The 21,801-nt window shown below is 42.4% G+C and overlaps 1 protein-coding gene and 1 non-coding gene across 2 annotated transcripts in view; one reads left to right on the top strand and one right to left on the bottom strand.

The window, feature by feature from the left end:
• Positions 1-21,801, bottom strand: part of ABLIM1 (actin binding LIM protein 1) — a 257,200-nt gene that overhangs the window by 211,317 nt on the left and 24,082 nt on the right. The window lies entirely within an intron of this gene.
• On the top strand, positions 17,546-17,645 carry LOC111538957. Its single transcript, XR_002730524.1, has one exon. It is a non-coding gene; the product is annotated as a small nucleolar RNA U13 (small nucleolar RNA).

The following is a 21,801-nucleotide window of genomic DNA, read 5'->3' as shown; positions in this document are numbered from 1 at the left end:
CTAAAGCAGACTTGTCCATGGTTACACAATTACTTAGAAATGGGTCAAAACCCCTCAGATCCTGCCGCCTACCCCGTGGCTATTCTATCATGCCACACTGGCCACACAGGCAGCCTGATTAAACACAGGCTGGGTTTCAATTCTAGCTCCACCACATGCTGAGTGACCCTGGGCACATTGTTTTCTCTCTCTGGGTTTCAGTAGTCTCTGCTGTGAATGGTATGAGACGTTCCACTTGTGAGGCTGTGGTGAGGACAGGGGCAGCTTCACGGCATGTGACCCGCAGTGTTGCATAGGGTCCTGTGCTCAGAAGATGTCTCTATTTGGTTTAATGCTTTGCTGCTGCTATACTGACATTTGTAATAATTTAGTCTTTGAACTTATGTTGTATAAGTGAAGTCTGATGGGACAGCAGAGCACACATGTGAACAGATGAGATGCGTGCAGTTTGTTTGTTTGCTGTTCCTGCTGCCCACGCACACAGTGTTTGCAACGCCCCCTGAGCACAGGATTCCAGTGTAGTCACAATGTGTAGGAATTCAGGGAGACTCAAAGTGAGGACAAGGTGTGTTATATCCACAACTGAGTCACATTCCATTCAAACCAGGATGCCTGCTTTGAATGCACAGAGAAGGCAATGATGTTCTAGGAAACACAAACAACTAAGGAACCTTAATATATTCTTTCCTATCCACATTAGTTCCCTGTATTAGCCAACCACTGACACACAAAATCATGACACACAAGGAAAGGGAAAGATAGGGCAACCAGTGCTGTCTTCCTTTTACCCTTCCTTATTCATCAATAAGTCAAAGGTAGAGAACATTGGTAAAATGTGCACGTATCAAGAAGTGAAATAAAAACAGTTGAGGGCCGGGCACGGTGGCTCACACCTATAATTCCAGCACTTTGGGAGGCTGAGGCGGGAGGATCATCTGAGGCCAGGAGTTCGAGACCAGCCTGGCCAACATGGTGAAACCTCGTCTCTACTAATAATACAAAACTTAGCCAGGCATGGTGGCGGGCACCTGTAGTCCCAGCTACTTGGAAAGCTGGGGCAGGAGAATCGCTTGAACCCAGGAGGCAGAGGTTGCAGTGAGCCAAGATCACGCCACAGCACTCCAGCCTGGAAGACAGAGCAAGAAACCATCTCAAAACAAACAACAAACAAACAAGTTGAGTCAGATTTGTGCACTGTGCATTTCTACTGTTCTTAAAAGAATAAAGTACATAGCACCTATGACCCATGCAATACAAATTGTGTAATTTCAGTGATTCCATTGAGTTAAATGTTGTTATATTTGCACTTAAAATTGGCATTGTACAACAAAAGGTAAAATTCACAATAATAATTTAAAAATTTAATTTTACTTTATTTAGGACAACATTAAATAGAAAATAAAAACTACTGAGTTGAGAGAATCTGGGGAATAAACAAAAAAGCTATATTTTAGTACCACTAGTGGCACTTTCTCCTGCATTTTAAACAAGGGGTCCAACGTTTTTCTTTCACACTGGGCCCTGAAAATTATGTGTCCTGTGCTGGGTGAGAATAACAGGTGTTCTATCCCAAAAGAAAGTACCTAGTACTAAGAAGGAATGCAGTTAAGGGTAACAACTATTGTTATTTCATTTCTCACTGCCTCATCAATTCACAATAAAATAGGATAAGCCTGAAAACTGTAAAATTCAAGTTTTCAAAACCATTTGAAGGTATAAGGAGCCTTCTAATAATATCGAAGCTGGGGGATTTAACCTGTACACCTTAAAGAATTTAGATCCTCCCCCTCCCCTGATATTTTGTTATATGACCTCTGCTGCCAAATGAGAAAGTCACTGTGAAGGCAAACATTAAAAAAAAAAGGGTGGACTTTGATGTTAGGAACTCTTCCCAGGAAGACACGATTGTTACCTTCAGCCTATTCATTCATGCTATACATATTTATCAAGTGTTTACTAAGTGTCAGGAACTGTTCTAGGTGTTGGGATATCACAGCGAAGAAACCAGACAAAAATCCTTGCCATGAAGGAGCTGTGTCCTAGTTGGGAAGGTTGAAGTTGACATAACGAAATACATGAGTAATATGTACATATATATAAATATGTATGGTTTTTTTTTTTTTTTTTTGAGGCGGAGTCTCGCTCTGCCGCCCAGGCTGGAGTGCAGTGGCCGGATCTCAGCTCACTGCAAGCTCCACCTCCCGGGTTCACGCCATTCTCCTGCCTCAGCCTCCCGAGTAGCTGGGACTACAGGCGCCCGCCACCTCGCCCGGCTAGTTTTTTGTATTTTTTAGTGGAGACAGGGTTTCACTGGGTTAGCCAGGATGGTCTCGACCTGCTGACCTCGTGATCTGCCCGTCTCGGCCTCCCAAAGTGCTGGGATTACAGGCTTGAGCCACCGCGCCCGGCCATAAATATGTATGATTATATATTAGAAAGCAATAAGTACTATGGAGAAAAGGCAAGGCCGGGGACAGAGAATGTTGGGGGGAGAAGCTGTGGTTTTAAGTAGAGTAGTAGAGGAAGGTCTCTTTGAGGAAGTGCTATGTGAGTAAGTACCTGAAGAAGGGATGAGAATAAGCCATGTAGATTCTGAGGAAAAACCACTCCGGACAGAGTGAGCAATAAGTGCAAATATCCTGAGATGGGAGCCCACCTGGTATGTTCAAGGCAGTGGGGAGGCTGGTGAGATCAGGAGGCAGACAGTAAGAGGCGTGAAGTTAGTGAGGTGGAGGAGTTAGGGCCTGCAGGTCATTGTAAAGGGCCTCGGCTTTTCCCCTAAGTTGTTCTGTTTTGTTTTGTTTTGAGACAGGGTCTCACTCGGTCACCCGGGCCAGAGTGCAGTGGTGTGATCATAGTTCACTGCAGCCTCAACCTCCAAGGCTCAAGTGGCCTTCCCACCTCAGCCTCCCAAGTAGCTGGGACTACAGGTGTGCACCACCATACCTGGCTGATTTTTAATTTTTAATTTTTTTTTTTGTAGTGACAGGGTCTTGCTATTGCGCAGGCTGGTCTCGAACTCCCGGCCTCAAGTGATCCTCCAGCTTTGGCTTCCAAAAGTGGTGGGATTACAGATGCGAGCCCACTGCACCCAGTGCCACTGTGGGATTTGAACAGAGAAAGCGGCATGATGTGATCGTCAACTCCACGGGATCCTCGCCTGCTCTGTGGAAACTAGAGTTAAGGAGAGTGAGCACAGATGCAGAGTGCTGAATTAGTGCATGAAATAAAAAAGAGCTCAAGGATGAGATGATGACACAATGGGATTAGATGAAAAGGGTTAGAGAAATTAAGACATAAAAACCAAGGACAAAGATAATATCAACAGTAAGAATGGAATTATCAAAGAACAAAACAAATGCTGATAAAATACCTAATTCCTAGCACAGAGAAAACTTTGAAATGATTTCAATAAATGCAGAAGAAAGAGCCTCAAACAATGAGAGAAAACAATAGATGTGCAAGATGAAGAAAGATGTTTTTAAATGTATGTCTTAGAAGTAGAGAACCTAAGAAGCAGATGTATTCAAAGATTAAATACACAAGAATACCCCTGAAATGAAGAGACAGCTGAATTCACAGATTTAAAGGGTATAGATGTAACATATTTTGAGAAAATTTGATACAGAATGCTGACTCCAAGTCCTAGGCTAAGACTTAGGACTCCAAGATATCATTCTCCATATGTCCAGGCAGAAAAACCCTATTGCTCACAAAAAGAGAAAAACTCAGGCTAGCCTCACACTTCTCAACAGCAACACTGATACTTAGAAGATGGTGAAGCAATACCTGGATGTCTTGAGGGAAAGAAAGAAGCTTACACCTGCCAAAATGTCCAAGAACCTGACAAAAGAACCAAGAAACTTACACCTGCCAAAATGTCATTCAGAGATAAGGGCAATGGGCAAACCACCACAAACAGAAAGGTGTTTGGGAAGCATAACACCGTGAACCCTTCTTGGGAAAACTGGTGGAAAACAACATCCAGCCAATGAAGAGAGGAGTTAAAATAAGCTCAGGAATGCAAGCACTAGTAAAAGTGCTAGCAGTGAGCAGTGAATTCAATTAGGAAACTGACACCACAATTACCTGATTATGGTTAGAGTGGAATATGGAAATGTTTTGAGGAAAGGAAAATGTGAAAACAACATTACAACTAACAAAAATTGGAGGTGAGTAGGAGACAACTATGACAGTGCTACTGTCCTCGTGTACACAGTAGGGAGGTAATGACTGGCACCAGACTGTACAAGATTCTTCATCTAAGCATCTCACAGAAGCAACCTCAGATCACCCAATCACTTCATCTTTGCTTAGAGACTATGTAAAATCTCATCACTGTGCTTATATCCCAGTTCCTGTTTCTTGGACTTGGTAAGGCAAAGCATATCATAAGGCAAACTTATCTTCAGGATCTTTTAAGAAAAGGGAGATGATGTATCTTTAACTTTTTACTGATTATATCCAGGTTCTTTTTTTTTTTTTTTTTTTTTTTTTTTTTTTTTTTTTTTTTTTTTTTTGAGACAGTGTCTCACTCTGTCACACAGGCTGGAGTCCAATGGCAAGATCATGGCTCACTGCAACCTCAAACTCCTGGGCTCAAGTGATCCTCCCACTCCAGCCTCCTGAGTAGCTGGGACCACAGATATGCACCATTACATCCAGGTAATTTTTAATTTTTTTTGTAGAGATGTGGTCTCACTACATTGCCCAGGCTAAGTTTAAACTTCTGGGCTCAAGCAATCCTCTTGCCTCAGCCTCCCAAAGTGCTGGGATTACAGGCATGAGCCACTGACTCTAGCCTATATCTAGATTCTTAGTGCAAGAACCAAAATTGTTTCTAATTCATTAACATTTAAGATTTCTATACCACGTTTCTTTCAGACAGACTGATGAACAAATAATTTTTTAAAAATACCTTGGTTCTGGCCAGGCACAGTGGCTCACACTTGTAATCCCAGCACTTTGGGAGGCTGAGGCAGGCAGATCATGAGGTCAGGAGATCAAGACCATCCTGGCTAACACAGTGAAACCCCATCTCTACCAAAAATACAAAAAATTAGCCGGGCATGGTGGCTGGCACCTGTATTCCCAGCTACTCGGGAGGCTGAGGCAGGAGAATGTGGTGAACCCGGGAGGCGGAGCTTGCAGTGAGCCGAGATCGCACCACTGCACTCCAGCCTGGGTGACAGAGCAAGACTCTGTCTCAAAAAAAAAAAAAAAAAAAAAAAAAATTGGTTCTGAGGATAACCACATGGGGTTTTATTTCATATTTCCAGTTATTTAAGCTGTGTATTCATGAAAATGCCATGGAATTCTCAGGACAAGATTTCCATTCCACATGGAATCATTGCCTAGGTATAATGATCTTTCTTGGGGGACTTTGTCACATTCATTGCTCATCTGTCCCTGCTCTACCCATCTTGTGAGTGGGCACTGAGCCGTATGGCTCCGCCCCTTGCCTGTGGATGACTAGATTGTTAGTGGACGCTGGATCAGAGAGAGGCCCATACATCAGCTGGCCAACAGCTTTTTATCTGGTTTTGAAAAAGATGAACTGGGCCAATTAGGTTTTCACTCCTAAAAATCTGAAGTTAGAGATACATATAAAAGTCCCAGTCAGTGGTGGATATCCACATTAAAAGATAAAGTTAGGCCAGGCCAGGTGCAGGCATCACAGAACCATGTGTAGACCAAAGTCCCAAGGGACAGAGTGTCAGAGGAAGCCAGATGGGCAGGAAAGGAATGGGACATTCCCCCAAACTAAACTGCTGGTCCTGGAGCAGCCTGGAATTCTGTACTTCCTGAGGCCTGGCTGTCCAGCATTTCCTGGGTTCCTATCCCTACTCTCTCTACATATTTTGACTGGGTTATTGAAAAGTATAAGTGGATTGCTGTTCTTCAGAAACAAAAGATACTTCATTAGAATGGAGAGGGAATTTTTACCAACATAATACCTCAGTTGGATCATTTGCAATGGAATCTGTCAGTGCCCTACCCATACCTCCTTGGCACTCGCCTCTACAAGTCAGATGTGATTACTAGAAGCATCAAAATGCGTGAGTTAATGTACCTGAAAGCAGCTGTCAAACAATGGTGATGGGGAGGTGGTAAACACCCCAGCTTCCTCATCCCTTGGCTGGGATATCTCTACAGCACGTCCCACACTACCTCTTAGAGGTCCCAATGGATTGAGAATTGCTGCCCATACTGGTAACTGGCTTGATATTACACCTTTTATTAGCCTCACTCGTCTAACAGTGATTCCTAGAATCACCTTCCAAATAAATTACTTGCCTTTAAATTTTCCTCACAGAGTCTCTTTTTGGGCGGGGAGTTGTAAAGAAAAGAGAATCTAAGATCCATATTTTTAAGCTAAAAAAAATGTTGTCTTAAGTCACTGATCACTTTCATCTAAAGATAACCAGAGACAGATTCTAAATAGAACAATATCCTGAAAAGACCAAGCATGTTCATCAGACAGAATATATTTTTTTCTCAAGAAAATCAATTATTAACTGGATCATCTTATCATACAAACACAACGGAACTCGTATGCACACATACTACACCAAAGTACTTCTTCCTTTAAAATATGTAAATAAGACAACTTAGATTAACTCTGGTAGTAGCAGAGGTCAGAACTACCAACTGCCTCATAAATAAATATGTCCCCAAAATGTCTTTTAGGCCTGTGTTTATGTTTTAGGCAGAAGGATGTGACTTATGACATTTACCAAGCTCTATAAAAATGAGTCATTTTACAATATTTACACATATATTACATGGGCTCTCTTTATAATTTTAAACAGCTGTATATTGTTACAATTCAACCAAAGATTGTGCTAGTACCATATGCCATATGCCAAGTTGGCTGTGTGTTCAAAAGCGATACAGAAGGTAGGTTTCTTCCCTTCCTTTCTCTCACTATCCCTAGCAAGATGGAAAACACTCCGCATATGTATTGGATTTGTTGGGATTTGGAGGAGATTAGAGGGTGGACGGGAAGGAAAATATTTAGAACTTAAATTCTTCTTGGTTTTGGATATGGATTACACAATATTTCCCCTTCCTGAATAACATATACTAAGAGCACTGAGCATTTCCCAATATGCTTCATTGGTTATTAAATTTGCACACAGAAAAAAAAGCAACTAAGCCACAAGATCAGCTTTCAGCCATAGCATCCACAATTGAGAACTAGGTGGGCAAAAATCAAAGAAAGAAAGAGAAACAAATGAATGCTGACCCATTAATGAGGCTAACAATATTTACTGAGTATCTGCAATATGCAAAGGCATCACCTTCAAGGGGCCAAAAGTGGTATAGAGATCAAAGATACCTAAACTAAGCCCTCAGCAACCTTACATCTAAGTAGAGCAAATAGCACAAGGACCTAAATAACTCTAAAACAAGGCAGAAGGATTGGAATCAGAGATACTGACCAAACGGTGTGAAGGTTCAAAGGAAGGAATGCTTGCTGCTCAGCAAGAGAGATAAGGAAAGCTTCAAGTCTAACGCGGTCTTCGCAACTACAGGAAGAGTTACAGATGGTTGTCTGGGCTCAACATCTTTCTACCAGCTGCTGCCACATATAGAAAATGAACTGGATCACTCTTCGTATGTAGATATAGAAGTTAACCAAGAAATGTGTTGGATCTTGTTTGCATCTTCTTTAAACTCTTAAAATAGACCAATTGAACCACGATCTATGTTAAATCAAGTTCAGCTGAAGTATTACTAAACAATTAACTTCACTTAGTATTCCCATCATGGATAATACTGGACCAATTGGTGACCTCAATGATTAGACAGTTTTTTAATTAATTTATTTATTTATATTTATTTATTTTTGAGACAGGGTCTCACTCTTTCACCCAGGTTGGAGTGCAGTGGCACGATCTTGGCTCACCACAACCTCTGCCTCCTGGGTTCAAGCAATTCTCATGCCTCAGCCTCCCAAGTAGTTAGGATTAGAGGTGCGTACCACCATGCCCAGCTCATTTTTGTATTTTTAGCAGAGACAGTGTTTCACCATGTTGGCCAGACTGGTCTCAAACTCCTGACCTCAGGTGATCCACCCGCCTTGGCCTCCCAAAGTGCTGAGATTACAGGCGTGAGCCACCACACCTGGCCTACGCTGTTATTAATTAAGTAGACACTACCCCTATAGTGCCACTGGCTACCAAGCGAAGATGGAGTCTGTGCCCTTTAGGGACAAGTGCCCAAGGAAAGGATAACAGAACATATCCAGCTACACACTAGAATCACATGACAGCACTTCAGGAAAAAGACTGATATGAAACAGAACTGGGAATTGTCCCACAAGGACAACAAATATTAAACACCCCAGAATATTCTAGTGATGTAAAAAATGACCTTACAAAATGATCCGGGTCGTGATGGACAAAAAGGGAGCTGGCTGCGTGCTGGCCGTGGCCCTAGTTATTTGACTTTTCTTCCCCAGCTCATTTTTATCCCAGGAGATCCTACTCTATGTCATGAGAATTCTCCCTCTCCACTTGGGCTGCAGGCAAACCTTTGTGAGCTAGATTTTTCTGGACACTGTGAGTCATAATGTGTCCGATGTCCTCTGATTAATTTTGGTTGCTATCTATGGCCACAGAACTTGGACGAGGAAAGACTTCTAAACAGTAAACAAACAAAACTTGGGGGACCACAGTAAGGCACTTACAGAAAGTGAATTTAAAAGCCAGCTAAATGATTTCTCAAAGTAAAGGCCCTACCTTTCTTTATGTAATATTTGCAGACCTTTAAACTGTAAAGATATAAGCAGTTTTGAAGATTAAGAGATAGGATGTAAATAGACATGAATGTACATATAGGATTTTTGTACATACAGGAAAACTGGTTATTTCACTTTGAGGGAATAGCTTTAATTTAATTTGAAATTGTATCAAGGGGTGGGAATACAAAATAGTACAGCCACTGAGAAAACAGTTTGACAGTTTCTCAAAAAGTTAAACAGAGAATCACCATATGATCCAGGATTTCCACTCCTAGGTATACACCCAAGGGGACTAAAAACATGTTCACACAAAAACTCATACACAAGTGTTCATAGCAGCATTATTCGTAATAGCCAGAAAGCAGGAACACAAATGACCATCAGTTGATGAAAAGATAAAGAAAATGTGATATATCCCTACAATGGGATACTATTCCGCTATAAGAAGGAATACAGCATTTATCAATGCCACCTCCCCGATGAGCCTTGAAAACATTATACTAAGTAAAAGAAGCCAGACACAAAAACCACAGGTTACACGATTCTAATCAGAAGAAATGTCTGGAATAGGCAAATCCACAAACACCTAAAGGAGCCAAGTAGTTGCCAGCAGCTGAGGAATGTGAGTAGTCAGGGATGGTTTCTAATGGGCACAGGGTTTCCTTCTGGGCTGATAAAAATGCTCTGGAATTAGAGAGTGGGATGGTTGCACAACTTTGTGGTTCTACTAAAATCCACAGGATTGTACATGTTACAGTGATGAATTTTACGGCATACTACATTACATCTCAATTTTAAGATGTATGAAGTAGGCCAGGCGCGGTGGCTCAAGCCTGTAATCCCAGCACTTTGGGAGGCCAAGATGGGCGGATCACAAGGTCAGGAGATCGAGACCATTCTGGCTAACACGGTGAAACCCCGTCTCTACTAAAAATACAAAAATCTAGCCGGGTGAGGTGGCGGGCGCCTGTAGTCCCAGCTACTCGGGAGGCTGAGGCAGGAGAATGGCTTAAACCCAGGAGGCGGAGCTTGCAGTGAGCTGAGATCCGGCCACTGCACTCCAGCCTGGGCGACAGAGTCAGACTCCGTCTCAAAAAACAAAAAAAAATGTATGAAGTACCTTTATTTACCAAGCACTGTGTTATAGTCTGAAGAAACAATGAAAACAACCGTCCTGCCACTAAGGCACTTACTCCAGTAGAGAGAGACATGCAAACAAACAAATTTATAAATAGCCAAGCACAGAAGTGCTTGGATGGGCTTTTGTGTGGTACACAGCAGAGCCCAGAAAAGGAGAGGTCTGGAGAGACTCCACAGGAAAGTCCCACCTGAGCTGAGTCTCCAACTAAACTAAAAAAATCATCATCATCATCATCATCATCATCATCATCATCATCATCATCATCCTTCGGTCTTCTCATGTAATATTAAACAGGGAGAGAGGAGGGCTAGGGTCTTAATCTAACACTACCCTCTAATTATACCATAGACCTTAGGAAAATCATTTACTTCTCTGGACCTCAGTCTCTTACTTCCTATAAAAATAAGGTGTTGGCCGGGCGCGTTGGCTCACACCTATAATCCCAGTGCTTTGGGAGGCTGAGGCGGGCAGGTCATTTGAGGTCAGGAGTTCAAGACCAGCTTTGGCCAACATGGTGAAACCCCATCTCTACTAAAAATACAAAAATATTAGCCAGGTGTGGTGGTGTGCGCCTGTAATCTTAGCTACCTAGGAGGCTGAGGCACAGAGAATCGCTGGAACCCGGGGGGCAGAGGCTGCAGTGAGCCAAGATCACGCCAGTGTGCTCCAGCCTGGGTGACAGAGCAAGACTCTGTCAAATAAACATTAAATAAATAAGGTGTTGATATCAAAGATTTCTACATTTGAGAAATATCTAGAATCCTCGTGCATATCATATCATAGTCTATCTAAAATCCTGACATACTTAAATGCTGATTCTGCAAAGGGTTTCTCTAGTGCATTCTGGGTGTGCTGCTTTCTGAGGTTGAGAAAGGAATCTTCCTGATGACTATCTCTACACACCCTAACAAACAGCACACAGACTATACTGCCTTCCTGTTGGCAGCCTTCATCTTCCATCCCAGGGACAGAATCACCCATCTGCTGACTACCTATTCACCTTATATTACCTTCCTACTGACAGCCTTCATCTTGTAACCCATAGACAAATCAAGCCTGTGCTGGCCACCTGTCCACCCCAATGAGTAACACACAATCCATATCCCCTTTCTTTTATTTTATTTTATTTATTTATTTTTGAGACAGTCTCACTCTGTCATCCAGACTGGAGTGCAGTAGCACTATCTCGGCTCACTGCAACCTCTGCCTCCCAGGTTCAAGCAATTCTCCAGCCTCAGCCTCCCGAGTAGCTGGGACTGCAGGCACCCACCACCATGCCTGGCTAATTTTTGCATTTTTAGTAGAGATGGGGTTTCACTATGCTGGCCAGGTTGGTCTTGAACTCCTGACCTCATGATTCACCCACCTTGGCCTCCCAAAGTGCTGGGATTACAGGCATGAGCCGCTGTGCCCAGCCGCCACACAATCCATGTTCCCTTTCTGTTAGCAGCATTGTCTCGTACTCACGGCCGTCACGGGTCCATGACTAATTTGCCAAGTTAACAGGAGTCCATCCATAATCATCAGCACTGGGTCATGCCCCAGAATCATTAGGATCAAAGGATGGGAAATCAGGGATTTCTTTGAAAGTAAGCCACTCTTAGTAAGTTTCAAATTTGTTTAAAGCCTGGATTAAAACAATGCCAAACAATAAACCTAAATAGACTGCTTTACCCTCTGACTTTAAATAAGATTAGTTTTTAAGTACATTTAATTAAAACGAATGAGGCATTGCAGGATATTTAGTTACTCAAGGAAGTAATTTATATGGGAACATTTCATGTGAAAATAGTTACTTGCCCACATTCCTAGGACTAAAAATAAAATAAAGAAACAAAACAAAAAGCAACCATCAAAAAAACAAAAAAAGCTGGACTAAGTAGATTCAGCGAGTGGAACTAAGTGAAAAATGTCTTCTACCTTTTTCTTTCCACTCTCAGATCATTGGGCTATTTTCCTTTTACTCATATTTTGGGTAAATCATATCATTTCCAGTTCAAATCGCAAATCCTTTCTCTTTCCCTTCAGTGATATTTCTTTCCTTTGAAAACTTTTTTTTTGTATTGTATTTGTTATCTAGACAATTATGCAACTTCTCACACATTTGGGTGAGAAGAGGGGGAAGTATTTATTGAGCTCCAACTAAATGCCAGAATTGTTTAAATATGTATTTTCTCTTAGGGCTCATAATACTGCTGCAATGGGGGTAGCATTATCCACATTTTATATACAAGAAAACTAAGGCTCGGATATATTAAGTAACTTACCCGGGTCACAGAACTGCAAAGAGCAGAGCTGGACTTTAAACTTGGCAGCGAGGTCTCACCCTACAGCCCTGAACTTGCAGCCACTTTGCTTTGCAGCTTCTCCTGGCCTCAGCTACTTGAAGGCAGGGGGACAATTTAATGCTGAACTGTATTCTTCCAACATAGTGATTTGATTTCGGCGAACATTCACTCATTCATTTACTCATCACTCACAGCTTCTTTTTTTACATGCCAGGTACTATAATGGAATAAAAATAAGAGCACAGCTCTCCCCTTGCCCTCAGAGAAGACCTCAGTGTATGAAAAGGGAGAAGCTTATAAACAGGCAACTCGAACAAAGATATGCAGAGGATGCTATGAAAACACAGAGGAGGACGAGGCAAGAGGTAAGATCAGGCCTCCCTAGAGGAGGAAAAGCTTAACCTTCATCCTGCTGGGCCTCAGAGGAACTGGGGAGGCCGTGCCAGGCAGCAGAATTGCACATACAAAGAGAGGCCCAACGTGAAAGGGTCCTTCAAACATCTGTAACAAAGAAGACTGACGAGGGTGTTTGGGGGTTAAGAGTGGGATGTGATAGAAAGGTTTAACCGTCAAGAGCTTGAAACATATGATTCTGGGAAATATGATTAAAATAATGGAATGAGAAGCCTAGGGAAGTGAACAGGGGTTATTGGTAACTATAAATAAATTTTTAAAAATGCAAACTATTTAATGCTTTCCCAAATAGCCAAAACCTCAAATCCCTCTCCATTCATGCCCTTGCAAGATGTAGAAGTAACTGGCCACCACCTATCATCTCCATCCTCAGGAGAATAAAAGTTAAAGTAAGACTGCTGTTTGGGGGAACCATATTCCATCAACAAACTGGATGTGGCCGTGGGGATCCAGCATCCTGGAGGAACAGGAGGCCACAACGCAGTACATCTCCTTGCCAGCAGCAGACGCCTGTTACTACTTTGCCTCTCAAAGTAGCCTAGTCAAAGCCATCAGTCAGGAGAGCGGGTCTAAGGGCAGGAACCACATGCTGGTTCTTACCAACTTTCCCAGGATATATTTTTCATGGCTAGCTCAAACACTTCTCTCAAATTTAAGACAGGGCCTTCACACCTGAGTTCCAGGGTTTGCAGGGAATTAACACCTTTTCCCCGACACAGCCTCTCAATGTCACCAGGAAGATGCTATAGAAAAGTTCCACAGCATCTTGAAGAATATGCTGTCTTTTTGACAACAAAGCCATTTGCAGCCTTTGGCCTGCTATACCCAAGACGCTTCCCCTAGCCCTCTGACATACAGGTCTGGGGTTGTGGATTACCGAATGGGGTAAGAAGGGCACACTAAAAGAAAAATATTGTAGTGTTATATGTTCTGCTTAGTTTGAAAACAGGTTGGTATTGCTTTAAGAAACAATAATGTACCCAAGATGTTCTCTCACTTACCTGATAATCTGAGTATCTGGGTCTTGGAAGACCACTCCGAGTGAAGACAACCCCTGGTAAGCTGCACCTAACAGAAAGGTCTCAGCAGGTGTCCGAATCAGACGTGAACCACCTTTCTCTCTTCTGGGATATGAACTGCTTTTTCAGGGAGGGGACTGCCAAGTCTGCTTCAGTCCCAGCTCTCCAGTCCAGAACATTCTGCTTTGGAATTTGGACTCAGCTGACAACATAATCACTGAATCCTCTCCAGATATCCTTGGGGCTTTTGATAATAGTGCCAGTCTCTTGTTTGTTTGTCAAGAAGGTAATTGCCCTAAATATGTTATTTCATTTGTACGAGACCCAAAAGCTCCAAGGGACAGAAAGAAACACAGATTCAAAAACTTCACTCTAATTTCCTACAGTAGAGTAAAGGAACATTCCATACAGACAGCTTCTATTTATGAGCTAGAGGAAGGAAATCTTTGCTAATTTTCCTGGCAACAGCAATTTACTTTATGGGAGTCTTCAAATTTGAGCTGCTGAAGTACTTAATTAGCAATATTATTTACAAACTTTAGGTGTGCTAGTGTTCAGCATACCTCATCAATGACCACTTTTATGCTTCTCAGGCTGAGGCAGAGTGACATGGTGAAGACCATGAACCTGGGTGTCAGGCAGACCCAAATCTAGTACTTATGTGACCTTTGGCAGGTCTCTTAACTGCATACGCCCCAGTTTCCTTCTCTGTAAAATGAAATAAAAGTAATTCCTGCTTTGTTGAGTTGTTGAGAATATCAAACATGGAAAAATCATAAAACACATGGCACAGACGAGGTGTGGTGGCTTGCGCCTGTAATCTCAACACTTTGAGAAGCCAAAGCAGGAGAACTGTTGGAGGTCAGGAGTTTGAAACCAGCCTGGGCAACAAAGTGAGACCCTGTCTCTACGAAAATGTCAAAGAATTAGCTAGGCATGGTAGCATGTGCCTGTGGTTCCAGCTACATGGGAGGCTGAGGCAAGAGGATCACTTGAGCTCAAGAGGTGAAGGCTGCAGTGAGCTCTGTTCGCACCACTGCACTCCAGCCTGAGAGACAGAGGGAGACCCTGTCTCAAAAACAAAACCAAACAAAAAAAGACACTTATTACAATGTTTGAGATATAGTAGGCCCCCAGTGAATGACAGCTGTTCTTCTAGAATAGTACTACATCTACAGTCAGAAGCTGCAGAGGCTGTTTTGTATGTTTACTGATCTATTTCACTGATATATGTGCACTGATATATTTTTGCAGAAGCTATTGTGTATGTTCTCTGATATATTTGTTTTGCCCACTTTTCCCATCTTCTTGCTAATTCATTGCTATTGTTAAGTGGGGAAAACAATTTCTTCCCTTGCAATATCCAAGGGTTGTTTTGAGCATAACAAAGGACAGATACGCATGGGGACACTTGGAAAATCATGGAGTCCAGCACAACTCAAAGCAGGGATTGAGCACCAGACAACAACAGGAAGCTGCAGCATCTTGAGATCTTTCTGACAGCTGCAGGAGGCCTTTGCCAAACATTCCTGAGCACCCTGCCAGGAGCCGCTCCTGAACACTCTGGGGCTTCGTGCACAGGAACATGCATGGCTGCAGGAGGGCGCACTTCCTCCAAGCACCTGTCCTAAACAGGATGCTCTGAGCACACAGTGGCTTCCTGGGAACCCCACGTCCTGTGCAGCATCTATAGTTGTGGGCCTCTATTGTTTCACAGCATGGAAGGCAAACAATAGAAATTATTTTTAACAATAATAAACAATTTTTCTTATTTTTTTTTAATTCAACCTCCATAGAGATTGTCAAATATGACTAATGCTGACTATATTGCAACTCTACTATTATTACTGAAATTAACATTTACCGTATGCTTCTGTGCACCACTATACCAAACACTTTGATATGCACGTTCTCATTCTTTAAATTTATTTTTATCTGTATTTACAATTTTTAAAATTGAGATAGGGTCTTGCAATGTTGCCCAGGCTGGTCTTGAACTCCTAGGTCCAAGTGATCCTCCTGCCTCAGCCTCTCAAGTAGCTGGTACTATAGGCCCACACCACCATGCCCAGCCAGGTTCTCATTGAGTCCTCATAATCAATACTGTCCCCAGACACAGGCAAATAGGGCCCCTGCCCTAACCCCATTCCTTCCTCAAAAATGTCTAAGTGCGCTCTGGTACCTGGGATCGCTGGGGCCAGCAGTGCTGTCCGGATGGGGAATCTGAGCCTTCTCTTCACAGATCTCTCTAGTGATCCTCTGCATCTCTCCCATACTGGGCAAAGGGTTGGCCAGATGCCCCAAGGAACCCCAGGAGTCATGCCAGTGGGGTTTCTTGGGGCCCCGGAGCTGGCTCCATTCTAGGAGACAAGCCTAGCAAGCAATCACTTCCTCAGGCTGGTGTGGCATTTCTTTCCCACGATTGAAACAGATTGAGCTGTTGACACAAGTTGTTTATATAGACAGGAGCCCTACAAAAAATATTTGCCCAGGGCCCCATCTACTCTAGGGATAGGCCTGCTCAAAGTGATCATATAAGGTATGCATTCCCTGCCTACCTTAGGGACAGAGAAACGCACTTGGAATTACTAACTTCCCAAAGTAACACATTTATTGAGTAGAAGAGCTGGGAGTCAAATGCTGGAATGTCCAACCTCCAAGTCACAACACTTAACTAATCTCCCAGATTTCCTTATCTGCCTCCACTAAGATATGGATATCCCAATGATGATTACCTTTCCTGTATCCAGAACTCTCTCTGATACTGTTAATTCTCTTGTTCCCTCGTGAGGGAATCTGCTGATAAGTCATTATCCAGCATGCTTTCATTAAACTACAGCTTACCTGGCTTCCCCTTGCCTTCCTGCCTTCTCCTCCCAACAGATCTTATCTCTCTTTCAAGAGCAACAGTGGCTCACTCCAAAAATATCTGATTTGAGTCTCTTTGAGTAGAAACATTCCACAGAAGCACCGAAGTCATTCAGAATAAAGCGTTAGCTCTGGCAGAAATCTATATGTTTCATTTTTATTCCTATTTGTGGAATAAAACGTTTTTTCCTCAATAAAGGGATTCTAGGTATCCACTAGTATGTGGATCTGATTTTTGAGGGAGGTGTCCTTTGCTGCAATAGGTATAAGTCAGCTGGTTCTGAACAAAGTCTTCTGAGCAGAGCTTGTAAGGGGACTGGGAAGAAGGTGTGGCTTCTCCATCCCCACTCCCTGCTACCCTAAAAAAGGATGTGCCTGGAATCATGAAGAGAAGCTTGTTAAGAGTAAGAAACAAGGAGCTGTCACCATCAGCAGCTGTCAGTATCCTGTCCTGCCTGAGCACTGACCTGCTTGTCAGCCTTCTCTGTCCCAGCCAAAGCTCTGTATAGTCCCAGTGAGACACTGCTTCACACCCACTAGGATGGCTAGAACAAAAAAGTCAGATAAGACCAGTCGTGGTGGCTCACGCCTATAATCCCAGCACTTTGGGAGGTGGAGGTAGGCAGGTCACCTGAGGTCAGGAGTTCCAGACCAGCCTGGCCAACATGGTGAAACCCCACCTCTGCTAAAATTACAAAATTAGCCAAGTGTGGTGGCACGTGCCTGTAATCCAAACTACCTGGGAGGCTGAGGCAGGAGAATCATTTGAACTCGGGAGGCAGAGGTTGCAGTGAGCCGAGATCGGGTCATTGCACTCCAGCCTGGGCAACAAAGCAAAACTCCATCTCAAAAAAAAAAAAAAGACAGATAATAGCAAGTATTAGCAAAGATGTGGAGAAACTGGGACCTTCATATGCTGCTGGTGGGGATGTAAAATGGAGTAACCGCTTTGTAAAATAATCAAGAAGTCCTTCAGAAGGTTAGACATAGACTTATTACATGACCCAGAAATTCCACTCCTAGGTATATACCCAAGAGCCCTGGACATATCATATGTCCACATAAAAACCTGTATATAATGATTCTTTTGATGTGTTCATGCATGTGTGCATGAGGTGTGCCACCCTTGAACCTTGTTATGACATTGGCACATTACCCATCTGACATGAAAAAAGAAAAAAAAAAAAACCTCGTATATGAATATGCATAGGGGCATGATTCATAAGAGTCAAAAGTTGGAAACATCCCAAATGTCCATCAGCTGGTGTAAGGAGAAACAAATTGTGGAATATCCATACAGTGAAACAGTATTTGGCCATAACAAGGAATAAAGTACTGACATGTGCTACAATATGGGTGAACCCTGAAAACATGCTAAGTGAAAGAAGCCATAAACGAAAGACCACATGTTATAAATTCCATTCGCATGAAATATCCAGAATAGGGAAATCTAAGAGGCAGAAGTAGATTTTGATTTCTTATGGCTGAGAGATGGGGGTGAAGAGGTTGGGGTGGGGAGGCAATAGCTAAAGGGTACGGGGTTTCTTTTTGAGGCAGTGAAAATATGTATGTAACACATCAGTAACATACTAAAACCCACTGAATTGTATACTTTAAATGGATGAATTTTACAGCCTATGAATTATAACTCAATAAAACTGTTGAAAGCTGATTGCAACAAAACAGAATATCTTAACTCCCTTACTTCGGCTAAACTGAATCCAGTTCAACTCTGGCTGTCCAAGAATGATGAGGAATATGTTATGCTTCCTGGCTCATTTCACTTAACTTCATACATTCATAGGGACCATGGTTAATCACCTTCTGCTTCCTGTACTAATTCTAGTGCTGACTTTGACAAGGTGTGAGCAGTTGGGTAGGTATCATCTTCATTAATAAAGGCAGCATGATAACTTCAAAGTCTGAAAACTCCCAAGTGGAATAACTCTATCCTGAGAGTGGGCCTTCACCTCTTTCCCAGGCAGAGGGATGAGTGACACGTTTTAATGAGCTTCACTGAAAAGAAGCCTCAACAAGTTCTCTCAATATTAAAATGTTTTCTTTTTATTTTATTTTACATTTTTTAGAACATTTCACAAGACGAGCCCTCCCTACACAGTGACACAATTTGGACCTCAACTTTACTTAGGTCATCTTTTGCTAGCCTCTATCTCCCGCCTTGAATATTTTCTTTCCGTTCATCCTTTGTCATATGAAATAATAGCATCTACAGATAGAGATCTTTCTTTTCCATCATACTTCCTATTACTGACAGTTATTCCTACCAAGTTTGGAAAGAGATACATTTGTTACTGAAGATCATAAAATCCTGGACAAAAATATCCTTGGAATTTAGCTCCATAGCTGTACTTATGTTACATTCTCCATTTCTCCCACCCTCACCCCCATTAATTATATATTAAGGATAGTGTTTCCTTTGAAGAACATATTACGGAAGAATGATCTGGATAGTACTCTCTTAATTACGCCAATCACAAAACACAAAACCACGTCCAGAGAGGGTTATTTTACTTACCAAAAGGATCAACGCTGTTACATAAGCGCCCACGTGGGCAGTAGTCCTCGGGACAGAGATACAGCAAATGGGTGACAGTGGCACGCCTGTGAGCGGGGAAGGAGGTCCCAGAGACCCTCCGGTCCTCAACAATCAGTCTCCTTCTGTTCGAGCCCCTGGCACTGGTTCTCCCAGATGAGGTGACTTTGCTTTTCTCAGAGCTGCACAATTTCCCCAGACACTTTAGACCAAGGAAGGCAGGCATCTTGGCATAGATTTCCAAGAAATGAGAAATGGGCAGCGGGGGCCCAAGGAGCGGAGCTGGTCCACAACTCTCTCTGTTCCCCTGGCTCCTTACTGTCTCCTTTTCTCACTGCCCAGCAAAGAAGATTAAGGCAGATGTATTTAAGTGATTACCCTCAAGAGCTTAGGGCGCCATATTCTCAGTCAGACGATTAGGTATAAAAACAGCCACTACCAGGAACTCCAGACTGTCAGTCTCAGACATGAATGCATATTTGAACATCAGATTAATATCCAGAACAACAGAAAGAATATAGCTGTAATATCTACAAGGATTCTCCTGCAAATACTCCTAGAATATTCAGTATCATCTGGTAAGAGTACTGAGAATAGGGCTAGGGATATATACACATATTTTGTATAACCTAAAAATGTCTATCAGAAAAATCCCAGGGTAATAATTCCAAGTTCTCTAGTATTTCAGATCTCACAGGTGGAGGTGGGGGAGGTTCGATTAAAGATCCTCAGCTTTAACTTGTGACAAATCCAGCTCTCAGCCATAGCAAACAATCATTTCCTTTCCATTTTCTAGAAGGGAACCCCTCCCCTCAGTACCAGGAAAATCCTTCTGCCTCATTCCATTAAGCCAGTGTTTACTGTCTTAAAGTTGTTTCAGAGGTTTGCTTTGATGGCAGAATCATATGATGGGGACAGAATTAACATGTAGGTAGCTTCAGCTTTTCACAAAATTACAAGCTAGAAGGATCTTCATGGAATTAATGTATTGCTATAAAAAGGACAACCCCCAGTAATTATCATTCACTCTTTAACATCCACACAGTAAGATGCAGTACAATATGTGACCGTATGTGACCGTCTACAACCATACAAAAGTCACAAGCCAAAATGAATAAACTCACACTCCTTCTCCTGTCATTGGGCTATTATGTTCTAATATAAATTTCTTTTTATTAAAACCCTAGAATAGAACTATAGAGCTGACAAGGCCATCAAAGGTAATCTAGTCCAGTAGTTCCCAAATATTGCTGCACATAAGAACCATCTGCTGGTATGGTTGCTCACGCCTGTAATCCTAGCACTTTGGGAGGTTGAGGTGGGAGGACTGCATAAGGCCACTTCGAGACCAGCCCTGGCAACATAGCAAGACTCTGTTTCTACAGAAAAAAAAAAAAAAAAAAATTAAAAGATTAGCCAAGTGTGGTGTCATGCATCTATAGTCCCAGCTACTTGGGAGGCTGAGGCAGGAGGATTGGTTGAGCCCAGGAGTTTGAGGTTACAGTGAGCTACGATTATGCCACTGTACTCCTAGGTGACCGGGTAAGACTCTGTCTCAAAAAAAAAAAAAAGAAAAAAAAATTTTAGAACTTTTGAAAAAATACAAAATATATATATGGGATTCTTGCACGTAGGGGTCAAGAACTTATTTTTTTTTTATACTTTAAGTTCTAGGGTACATTGCACAATGTGCAGGTTTGTTACATAGGTATACATGTGCCATGTTGGTGTGCTGCACCCATTAACTCGTCATTTACATTTCTAAACGTTCTCCCAGACTAGTGCCAGCACTCAGGAAGCACTGATCTACTCCAGCCTTTAAGATGAGGAAGGTAAGTCTCAGAGAAGATGTGACTTTCTCAGAACAATGCAGAAAGCCTAGGGTGGAGCCAGGTCTTCTGAATTCCACACTATGACTCTTTCTATCCAATAGTCAGGTCCTTCCACAAAGGCCCCAGGCAGATGAAGCAGAGAAAGGAAATTTTTGCTTCTTTTGTTACTAGTTCCTCAACTATTGGCAACACAATTCAAAAACCTGAGAATTCCAGTTGGCTGGAATTATTCTATGCCAATGGGAAGCACGGTGGGAATGGAAGAAACAGATGCTGTCTAGAGGCACTCAGACTGCGGTGGACTTGGGGAAAGTGGGAACATGGGACTTCTACCACTACCAAAGTCACACCTCAAAATTTCTGCTCCAAAATTCTGGGAATTAAGCCCAACACCAACCTCCAAAGTCTTCCTCTAAAAACAGTTTACAAAGCAGGTAAAACAATCTGTACATGTTCTTTTCCCTGCTTGCCTATTTTGAAGAACGTTCGGATATACAATGTAAGATGTTCTATCAATGTTTCTCAAAATGAGGGTAAGGGATAAAAGACCACACATTAGGTGCAGTGTATACTGCTGGGGTGATGGGTGCACCAAAATCTCAGAAATCACCACTAAAGAACTTACCCATGTAACCAAACATCACCTGTTCCCTCCAAAACTACTGAAATTTAAAAAAAAAGAAAGAAAAGATATAAAACTGGAAAAAAGAGTGGCATTCATCCATCAAAAAAAAACAAAACAAAACATATTTCCAAAAATGTGATTTCTGGGCCAATTTGTTTAAGATGGAGATCCCTGAGGGTCACCTCGGCCCTACCAGGTTCTTCTAGAGTGTTTTCTAATAAACATTGTAGTGTGGAAACCCCTGCCTTTCACTGTTAATTCTTTCTTGCTGGGTTTCCTAGAGCTTTGCTCTTTGAAACTGAGAACCTGAG

This window comes from Piliocolobus tephrosceles, chromosome 9, assembly GCF_002776525.5.
Source record: "Piliocolobus tephrosceles isolate RC106 chromosome 9, ASM277652v3, whole genome shotgun sequence".
In the NCBI taxonomy this organism is placed as follows: Eukaryota; Metazoa; Chordata; class Mammalia; order Primates; family Cercopithecidae; genus Piliocolobus; species Piliocolobus tephrosceles.
The sequence above is the reverse complement of the archived record's forward strand: the minus strand, read 5'-3'. Positions and strand labels throughout refer to the sequence as shown.